Here is an 11,259-nt window from a genome sequence, read left to right as displayed (position 1 = left end):
AGACTCTTCATCCCAGAACAGTTTCAAGAGCAGGTTAGATAGACAATTGGTTGGGTTGGTTTAGTGAAGGATGCTCCTGCCTTGAGCAGGGGGCTGAACTAGATGATCTAATTAGGTCCCCTCCAGACCTATTTTCCTATAAGACTGTTATATCGTGTCACTTATTTGTCATGTTTCTGACTGACATACACCAAACATCAGGCATCTGAAATCACTGGGATTTTAAATCTGCACCTAAAGCACTTGCACAACTAGTGTGCGTGTGTGTGTGTGTGTGTGTGTGTGTGTGTGTGTGAACTTGAAAGGCACCTTTAAAATCTTTGTTTTATATCTTATTACAGGTTAATGCTGGTGACAGCTGTTTTTACTTAAAGGTATAAAATGTCTTGAAATAAATACTTAACTGGTTTATATCATATCAGGGACATAGAAGGAACTTTTTGGATAAATGATCTCATAGGCATTCTTTAATGAAGGTCTGGTGCATAGTCCATACTTCATTTTTTACTGAATACAACTCCTATTTTTAAAACTGACATGTCCTGTCCAAACTCCTCCTACTAAGTTTACATTACTGAGACTTGCACTGTTGGTGGAAGAAAAAAGGTTACACATGTAAAATGACTTGTATCTACTCATTTACAATAGCATTTTGCCTGGTAACACTTTCCATCTATATATCTTCTAAAAATTCCTGTGTTAGTGTTGAGTTACTTGTTGCTCTTTCCTCTAGCATGCATGTTCTGGCAAGGTTTACATTCTCCCAAGAATCATTATAAGGCAAGGCCATTCTCTCATAGTAATTTTTTCCCTGCCCCTTTTAACTACTAACCCTGCAGACTTAATGAGGATCTATATACTCCACTCCTTAGTGCTCTTTCCTTTCTACATCAGAGCAGATTTAATTAAACTGAGTCTGCTGGAGCATGTTAATTAGCAGCAGCCTTGGCATCACAATATATTCAGTATCCCCCATGCTTCAGAATAAGCTTTAGTTAAAATGCCCCTGCTCAGTACAGTGAGCTTTAGTTAAAATGCCCCTGCCACTATTTTGATACGCAGGACGCTAGATACACGAGACACTGTGGGCACTTAAATTAGAGTGGCTCCCGAGAGCTGCTGTAATTAAAGTGTCCCCCACTCAGCCCAGAGCATGTGTGAAGATTCTCAGTATGAATCTGAAGGTCAAAGTGCAGTTTTTCTTTTTCCATATATAACCACTAGCAGCAATGATTCCATATGTTAAATTATGCCCTCATTTAGATTGGTGGCATTCTCACTTCCAATGTATTTGTTATATTGTAACTGATTATTCATGTGATTGGAATTTAGCAAAAAAGAACCTGTTCTTTTTATGCTGCTGCTGATGCATAAAGAGAAATAAAATTCTTCCTGATCTTTTTCAGCTGCTGTGTTGCCTGTGCAGAGCCACTGGGGAGTATAAAATAGTAAAATCTTGTATTAGCCACTAACTTCTGCAGCCACAAGCAGGAATTGTGCACAGGTTGGGAATCTTGTCAGGAAGATGCTTCTATTTTTAAGTGGCTGTTACTTCTCAGAGTAAAACCTCACTGGAGAGTAGCTTAGCATTTGTATTTAAATGGCTCATTGGTTTATTATACTGACCAGTTTACTTCTGCAAACCAAAGCTTTAACAGCTTTTTCAATCCATGTGCAAAAGAGTTTGCAATTCTAATTTATCAGAGCAAGTACTGAGGCACAGGATTGCAAACAGAGAGAAGATTGAAAGCAATAGACTCATCTTCCATGTACCATAAAAGGTACCTAGCATGATTCTAAATTTCATACAATCATAGATCATTAGATTTGGAAGGGATCTCAGGAGGTTATTTAGTTCAACCTCCAGCACCAAGTCGGATTGGGGATTGGATCATCTCCAACTATATCGTCCCAGTCAAGGCTTTTTCTAGCCTGGTCTTAAACTCCAACGATGGAGATTCCACAGCCTTTGTATAAGTGTAATTTGTTCCAGTGCTTTACTACCCTCCTTGTGAGAGTTTTTCTTAATATCTAACCTAAATTTCCCTTGCTGAAACTCAATACCATTGCCCATGGTTCTGTAATCTGTCACCACTGAGAACAATCTAGCTTCACCCTCTTTGGCATTACCCTCAGGTACTTGAAGACTGCAATTAAATCCCCTCTCGGTCTTCTCTTCTTAAGACTAAATAAGCCTAATTCCCTCAGCCTCTCCTCAGAAGTCATGTGCCCCAGTCCCCTACCCATTTCCATTGCCCTCTGCTAGACTCTTCAATTTGTCAACATCCTTTCTGTAGTGGGGGCCCCAAAATTGGAAACGGCACTCCAGATATGGTGTCATCAGTACTGAAGACAGGGGAATAATTACTTCCCTCAATCTGCTGGCAACATTCCTACTAATGCAACCCAGTATGCTGTTAGCTTTCTTGTAAGAAGTGTACACTGTTGGCTTATCTTCAGCTTATTGTCCACTGTAATCCTCAGGTCCTTTTCTGCAGAGCTGCTGCTTAGCCAGTCAGTCCCCCCACCCATACTGGTACATAGGATTGTTCCCTCCTAAGTGCAGGACTTTTCACTTGTCCTTATTGAACTTCATGAGATTTCTTTTGATCCAGCCCTCCAATTTGTCAAAGTCTCTCTGAATCTGTCCCCTACCCTCCTGAATATCTACTGATTGCCCCAGATTGGTATCATCTGCAAACTCCCTGAGGGTGTACTCCATCCCATCTTCCAGGTCATTGATGAAGCTATTGAACAAAACCAGCCCAAGGACTGCCCTTTGAGGCATTCCACTTAACACTGTTACCAACTAGACATTGAGCCATTACTACCCTTTGAGCTCGATGATCCAGCCAGTTTTTTTATCGACCTTATAACCCATTCATCCAACCCATACTTCCCTAGCTTGCTTGTGAGAATGTTGTGGGAGATGTTATCAAAAGCCTTGCTAAAGTCAAGGCATATCATGTCCACCACTCTCCATGCAAATGTGGGTGGTGAACACAGACTGGTGGGGCAGTGAAGCATCCCATGGGAGTGGGGTTGGGGAAGGATTGCAGCAGGCTGGGAGCGGGGTGGGGTTTACAGCCAGTCGGGCACTCCAGCAGGTAGCAGGGAGGCTGCAACCCACTCTGGTCCTGGCCAGCTTCAAACCTCCTTTCCCCCCTGCTGTGAGATGCCCCACCAGTCTGAGCTCACCAGAGGCGCCTGTCTCTGTGCATCCACAGACCCAGTCATCTCATCATAGAAGGCAGTCTGGTCAGCCAGGCATGACTTGCCCTTGGTGAATCCATGCTGACTGTTCATAATCACCTTCTCTAAGTGCTTAGAAATGGATTCCTTGAGGACCTGCTCCATGATTTTTTTTTTTCCAGGGACTGAGCAGAGGCTGACCAGTCTCTAATTCCCTGGATCCTCCTTCTTCCCTTCTTAAAAATAGGTATGATATTTGCTCTTTTCCAGTTATGTAGGGCCTCTCACAATTGCTAGTTTTCCAAGATGATGGCCAATGGCTCTGCAATAACATTGGCCATCTACCTCAGCACCCTCAGGTGCATCCCATTCAGCCCCATGGAGTTGTACATGTCCAGTTTTTTTAAATAGCTCCTAATCTGTTCTTTCATTAGTGTTGGCTGCTCACCTCTTCCCCAAGCGGTGCTGCCTGGTCCAGGAGCTGACCTTACCTGAAAATGGAGGCTAAAAAGGCATTGAGTACTTCAGCCTTTTTTGCATCATCTGTCACAGAGTTGCCTCCACTATTCAGTAAGGGATCCACACTTTCCCTGATCTTCCTTTTGCTGATGATATACTTGGAGCCCTTCTTGTTACCCTTCACATTTCTTGCTAGGTGCAACTCCAGTTGCACTTTGACTTTCCTGACTTCATCCCTGTATGCTTGAGCAATGCTCTTATACTCTTCTGCAGTTATTTGTCCAAGTTTCCACTTCTCATAAATTCTTTTTTGTGATTTTAGTTTACTGAATTGTTCCTCCCTAAGCCAAGATTGTTTTCTGTCATACTTGCTAATCTTCCTTTTATACCCTGCTGGGCCTGGACTAGCTCCACCCCTTGTTAGGGCTTTTGTCAGACACAGGCAGCAATTGCCCAGCAATTATTCAGCTAGCAGTACTCCTAACTGCTCAGAACACATGGCCAAGTACACAGCCCACCAAGCAAGCACTCAGCTAGCTAAACACACAGGCAGCCCTGGTTCAGTTTTCCCATAGCAGAATCTGGTACCCCATCTTCTTCTTTTTCTTCTTCCTCTTCCCCCTTCCAGCAAACTGCTTACAAACCAGTGGCAACACAGGAGTGCACAGGGGTGCATATGTACCTCAAGAGAGCACCGGTGCACCTCCTCACTGGCCGGCTAATCACTCTGCTTGTTCACTCCCTGATTAGTAGGGGTGTCTCCTTTTATGCCCTCTTGGGCGTGGACTGGCTCCGCTCCTTGTTAGGGCTTTTGTCAGACATGGGCAGCAATCCCCCAGTATCAGTCTGCTAGCCACACTCCCAGCTGCTCAGAGCACATGCCCAAACACACAACCCACCAAGCAAGCACTCAGCAAGTCAAACACACAGGAAGCTCTGGCTCACTTTGCCTTCCCGGAGCAGGATCTGGTGCCTGGCTGCTCTTCCCCCACACTTTCATTCTCTTGCTCCCAACAAACTACTTGCAGACTTCCCTGTTTGCTTTCCCTGTTCACTTGCCTGGCATTATCCGCTTCGCCCTGGACTCCCAGTCCACGGAAAGAGACCGTCAATGTGGAGTTCTGTGTCTACGCCTGTCTAATCTTGTTTTTATTTCCAAGAGTACGCATGTTGAGACCTGACTCAGTACTGCCTAAGAAATACAGGCACTCTTGCTGTTGGGTAGAGGAGGAAGAGTGTCCTCTTCCTTCTCTATTCTTGAATTTTTCCAATGCATTTTCCTTATTTTTATCCTACTTTCACTGATACCGCAACTCTAAATGCTCCCCTATCAGAGCTGTCCCATTTGGTTTAACTTGTGACCCTGCTTTTATGCAACAGCAGAGGAACCATTTTCTGGCTCTTGAAAGACTGTTCTACAGTCACACCACATTTGTCTGTCTCCTCATCTTAGTTCCTAGATTTGAAAAGCCAAGACTAAGACATATACTAGTTTTCTTAAACTTTACCTCACAGGTGTACCTTTCTCTGCTCTCCTGATGGGCAGACTTGCCTCACACATCAGTTTTGTCACCACACTCTCACTTTCATCTATAATATTGTCTGATGCCTTTAGCTCCAGAGTTCAAATTGACCCACTCTCCTTGTATTATAGAAACACCTAGAAGCCCTGTTGTACTTGAGGCCCTATGCACCGAATAAGTAACAGGCCCTTTCCACTGTTTCAATATAAATGAACAGGTCAGGCAGCAGAAGGAGGAAAAGTTGTTATCCCTGTTGTGTAGATTGGAAGTGCAGAGAGAATTTGACAGGAAAGCACTTGATTTTTCTCTTTCATTCTTTCATTTCCTTTAAAAAGGGAAAGCAATCTGGATTCTGTTTAAATGGCCTTTTGAGAAGCAAACCAAATTAGAAGCATTTCAGAGATGTAGTTGGTACTTCCTCTTTATCTCTGTCACCAGACTGGTTCCCTAACATGGGCAAGGCTGTGTCATACTGTTTTAATCTATGCCAGCATGCACATGTAATAGGTAGAAACTTTATAACTTTTTCTTTCTTGTTGTTTCCATACTTTTCTAATATTTGTTGTGAAATTTTATTGATTTGAGTTTTCCTATTAAATGCTTTTAACGTCAAAACATTTTCAGTTAATATTTTAAACATGGCATTATTTAGTCTATAAAATGATACCTATGTTACCTAGGTTTTAAATATTTTTCAAGTAACTTCTGTGTTGTGCTGTGACAAGCTGCTGCTTTTTTTTTTTTTTTTTTTTTTTGGCTCCTCTCGGGTGAAGGCTCCTTTCTGTAAATGCATTTACAGTACCTTTTGGCTCAGTTCGCTTTTGGCATAGAAGTAAGTTCACATTATTTTTTGAGAGAAATGTATTTTGTAAACCTCAAAATAAAAATACATTCACTGTTTAATCTTAAATTGCTTTCTGCTACATACTGTACTGTGTATTCAAAGAGTGCAGGCCAACAGTTTGAATACCTCCCCTTAAGATATGTATATCTGAAACTCATCTATATCTATATACCTATACCGATCGATCGATCAAACTTAGTATTACTAGGCCTTATTTTTTTTATCTGTCCTCGTTTAGCAATATTTGTGTCATTTTTCTAATAATACTCTGGATGGAAAGACGCTCTGGGTTAGTTGTTAACTCTTCTGTCTGTGCTGTAGGATGATTTGGGTTGTACTGATCAAAACTGTTAACCGCATCAGGTGATTTAGATAAGCACCCAAAGAGGAAAAACAGGCTGAATTTTGCACTCCTTACACAGGCAGCACTCTCTGTTCATTCTGCTGGCTGGGCAAGAGTTGCATGATATCTCTCACTGTTTGATTTCAAAATTGTGTTTAATACAAATGGGAATGAATAAAAAACACAGGAAAGACATACAAAGCTAAAGATCTAGGGCTGTATTTTCAAAGTGGTTACAAGCTGGCCCTTTAAATGGCAAATTATTGTGGCTTCTTCCCTTCAATCCAGTTTTGCATGTAAAATAATTCAGATTTTTTGTACTCACTTTGCATTCTCCTATGTAAAACCAACTGTTCAGTAGTTTTAGCATGGCTTATTTTCAGAAATTCAAGTTCTTTTGAATACAAAAATGTGGCTTTGGAAAGTTGTGTTTACAATATTTGATGTCCTTTTTAGAAATGTAGACCCAAAGCATTTTTACTTGAAGCATTGGCCTTTGTTTTACATTTGCTATTCTGCCTCCAAAATGCTACCTCTGCCACATAGATAAAAGCTAAGTCTCTGGTGAAGGAAAAGAGCAATTTTTTCATAAAGCAATTCTTACACTTCCAGGAGACTGGAAGATAGGAAATTCTGAAAGCTGCTTCCTGGTGTTTCTTTGGCAGAACTTAAGGCTTCTAACAATTGAACATTTTGCATATGAGAGAGGAAATACACATTTCTTTAGTGTAGAATTTTCAAAAGTACCTGAGCAAATGAAGTGTCCAGTGCCCACTGAGTGCACATCCATGTATGTAAGCATGTGCTCTTGCAACAGCTCAAATAGAAGTGGTGCAAACTTGAGCCGGGGCTTTTTGCCTCAGTGCACGTGCTTAGACATGCACTTTGGTGTGAAGCAAATTGTGCCACTTGGGGCAAAATAACTCTCCCTGGCTTCTCCCAGGTCTTCAGTCAGGGGGAGCTAGAGCCCGGGGTCAGCACTGGTGCTGGCCCCAGCACTATAAAAAGCTGCCCTGGTCAGCATCTCAGGGTTACTTGCCCTCAGAAGCTTCTGAGGCCTAGCCACTTAGCATCTGGAGGCACCAGCTCCCCATGCCAGTTGGACTGCCAAAGTTGCCCTTGAGCCCTCTACCCACTGCAGCAGTCTGGCAGTGAGGACTGCTGCTTGGCTGTGACTTCCTGTCATCTGCAACAGAATCTCCCTGCTTGCACCTGTGGCCCCATGGCTGCACACCTACCAGACACAAATAGAGATCACACAGCTGCCTGGGCTCTGGTACGGGCCCTGCAGCAGAGCCGCTTGAACCTCTGGGCCAACTGCCAGCAGGTGGTGGCTGCACAGTAGCATCACCACATCCAGACAGCCTGGTCTGGAACCAGAGTCACCTGCCTAGCTCGGGGCTGTGAGTACCAGCTGGCCCTGCTGAGGAGGAGCATACTCATGCTGCCAGCCCCTGCTGCAGCGCTCCCTCCCACTACTGCCAAGTCAGACCAAACAGAGGGAGCAGCTGACAATGAAGACCTTGTCATCACTCCCCACATGTACCACTGCACCTGAGCCTGGGCTATCAGTAAACACAGGTGGGAGTGTATGGTCCTCCCCCCCCGGGGACGACGCATGCTGGACGCAGACCTTCCAGATGTCAAGGGACACGTTCCTGCACCTGGTGGCCCCTAACATTGAGTGGCAAGACATTGTGATGCATCCGGCCCTCACCCTGGAGAAGTGTGTGGCCATAGCTATCATGAGGTTGGCCACACCTGCCAGCCTCAGGTATGTGGCCCACTCCTTTGGGGTGGGTAAGTCTACCACTGGCCAGGCTGTCTTGGATGTATGTGGGGCCATCTAGGACACCCTAGCTGACTGAGTCAGCCAGCCGGGGAGATGGTGGCAGGGTTTGGGGCCCTTGGGTTCCCTAACTGTATAGGGGCACTCGATGGGACTTGCATCCCCATCCTCCGCCCCCCTGGGGGAGGGTGGCAGCACATCAACCACCATGACAGCAGCTCAGTGGTGCCTGAAGCAGTTGTAGACCATCATGGCTGTCTCACCCACATTTACACTGGCTGGGCTGGGAGTGCCCATGACACCCATGTGCTTCGACACTTTCAGGACTGATGCAGGCATGGACCTTTGCCCCAGGGATCCAAGACCTGACTGTTGGGGATGTCAGCATACCACCAGTCATCATGACAGATGTAGCAACCCGCTCCTTCCCAGGACCTCTGGATGCTCAGCAGCAGAGGTACAATGAGGCCCTTGCCCACTGCTAATGCACTGTCGAGCAGGCATTTGGCCATCTGAAAAGACGCTGGCAGAGCCTCACCACCCGCCTGGAGGCAGTGGCACAGCACATACCCAGTATTATCACCACAGCATGTGTCCTGCACAATGTGTGCGAGTCCCAAGGAGAGGTGTTTGAGCCCCAGTGGATGGAGGAGACCTGCTGGGTATCACAGCACACTTGGCAGCAGCTGCAGCAGAGTCGGCCAGCCAGGCACAGTGTTGCACGTGAGGAGCACCCCTCCAGCAGAGACAATTAGGAGCCAGAGTGTGGGATGCCATCACCTCCCACCTGCTGGCCCACCCGTCTGGGTCAGGGAGGACCCAGCTAGCTCTTGCCAGGGTGGGCAGGTGGCATTGGGCCAGATCAGCACCTCCAGCCACATGAAGCAGGGATAGAAGCGGTGGCAGGTGCCACCGCCGACACTGCCAGACCCACCGTGTACCCCAACACCCACCCAGAAGCCCCCCACTCTCACGCCTTCCACCCCTACCTAGGCCACACAAGCCATGGGCTGGGTGTTTGCAAGTGGCTCTTGCAGGCTGCACTGGCTGCCTGCAAAGAGCCCTTTGCAAACGGGGAAACATGGGTTTCCCTTTTAGAAAGAAAATTCCCATTCCCACCCTCTCCTTCTTACCTTGATCTTCCATGGCTTCAGCATCCTCTCTAGAAGTTCTCTGCAGTTTTTACTCCAACCCAACCCTCAAACAGGCTCTCAGTCTTGCCCCACTTTTATTCTGGGCACGCTCAGTGGGCATGCTCCAGTGCGGAGCAAGCGGGAACCATAGAGACCTCTGGCCCAATTCCAGAGTGTCTCTCTGGAGGACCTCTTCTCGGATTGCCTCCGGGTATGGTCTCAAGACTGTGCCTTGCCCTGCTGTTTGCCAGCACAGTTTTTTTAGACACCTGGATATCCAGGGGTCTAATTTTATCCCCGTGCTGCAAACTTGCAGTGCGGGGAACACATTTTTATTCCTGCATGTGCCTCTTGCCCCGCCTCAAAGGCACATGCACGCTTGTGTGGACATGCCCTGAGAGATCACTTCTAAAACACCTGACCTATGGGTATACAGTTCAGAGTCCATTGAACTCAGTATTGGTGTTTCCATTGACTTCCTTGAGCATTGCATTAGGCTTTTAAAAAGCACAGGTACTGCAGTTGTGCATTGTACCCTAGAATGGGCCTTCTGCCTGTGTCTGTGTTAGGAGGGGAAAAAAGAACAGAACTCCCTTTCCACATTTGCTTCCTTCTGCTTTGGCAGCTGCTCTGTCTCTTGCAATACAAGAACACTGGATATAATGTATATGCATAACTGAAGTACATTTACTGGTATGTGCTATTTTTGAAAAGGAGTATATTGTTTAAACATTAGGGAAACCTCATCTAAAGATCTTCTCTTTATTATGAAATATCCTGTGGAGATCCCCACTGGGGAATTCTTTGGTTCTAGAAGAACGTAGTCTACACTTTTATGTCCCTTCAGTATAGTGGAATACAATAATATATATACAATATGTTTAATATCCCTTACTTTGACTCAAACTAAACTTTTGATTTAAAAGGGAATGAGAAGGGAACCTTTTTTGGCAGCAGTCAAATAATAGAAGAACAACAACAAAGATGTACACACATTCCATCAAGGAAAAGAGAGATCAGCAAAGAATTGGCTTTTAGATCCAAGTCTTCAAAAGGAAACAGCCTGTATTAGGGAGAGGAGTTTGGGAATTATGACAGATACCTTAACACTGTCAACGCTTTAAGGTTTGTAAGTAAAGTAGAACGGCCAAATAAGCAGCCAACAATAGAGATAGAGGTGCTATTGGAAATGAATTATGTCCTCCCTAGAGTAATGGACCATATTATGCATATTTTTAAGAAGATACACAGGGAAAGTTTAACTCTAAGAAGTTTTTGTTTTAAAGCGTCTATGAAATTTAGGACCATGAAGTCCGTGAAATAAAGTAATGTACTGAGAAAACAGAATGTATAGTCATAATGCATTCCATATGGCAAATGGGGGATGTTTTTGCAAATTCTCCTTGCTTCTAAGTAGACACCACTGCCACCACAAAAATGTGAAAATATTCACAATTCTGCTCTCTCCAAAGTTAGTGGGAAAGCTTGTCTGAGACACTTTTAGGTTAAATGGATTCATGTCAGACCCATCTGATTATTCTCTTCTTCCCTGGCTTTCTTTAAAACTTGAGGGTCTTTAAAACAGTGGTTCCCAAACTGTGGGTTGTGATACGAAATGGGGTCACAGCATCAGTGGATAGGGTTGCAGGGGTAGGGGACTGTAAATTGGGATTGAGGGGCCATTCTGAGGAAACAAGGTCATGCTGAAGAAATGGGGCCATAAATGGGGTCATGCTGAGGAAAAGTCTGGGAAGCACTGTTTTAGAGGGAAAATGTCAGTAGGTTTCACAGGTTTATTTTCATGCATGTACTGATTTCTGTTATACCAAATCAATGTACTACAATTCAAATATGTATTATGGATTAGATCTTCTCAGGAGTTCTGAACTGTATTTTCAAAGGTGTTCTCATTCAGTTGGATGGAATCTAGGCACTTACGTATGTTTGCAACCCTGGCCTATATCTTCTCTTTAAGC

At 44.7% G+C, this 11,259-nt stretch overlaps 1 protein-coding gene across 1 annotated transcript in view; it reads left to right on the top strand.

Annotated features, from left to right (window-relative positions):
• ADAMTS3 (ADAM metallopeptidase with thrombospondin type 1 motif 3) overlaps positions 1–11,259 on the top strand; it is a 277,324-nt gene that overhangs the window by 170,710 nt on the left and 95,355 nt on the right. The gene's annotated exons all lie outside the window — the stretch shown is intronic.

Source organism: Crocodylus porosus, unplaced genomic scaffold, assembly GCF_001723895.1.
Source record: "Crocodylus porosus isolate Cpor-Errol unplaced genomic scaffold, CroPor_comp1, whole genome shotgun sequence".
Taxonomy (NCBI): Eukaryota; Metazoa; Chordata; order Crocodylia; family Crocodylidae; genus Crocodylus; species Crocodylus porosus.
This window is presented reverse-complemented; position numbering and strand designations above follow the sequence as displayed.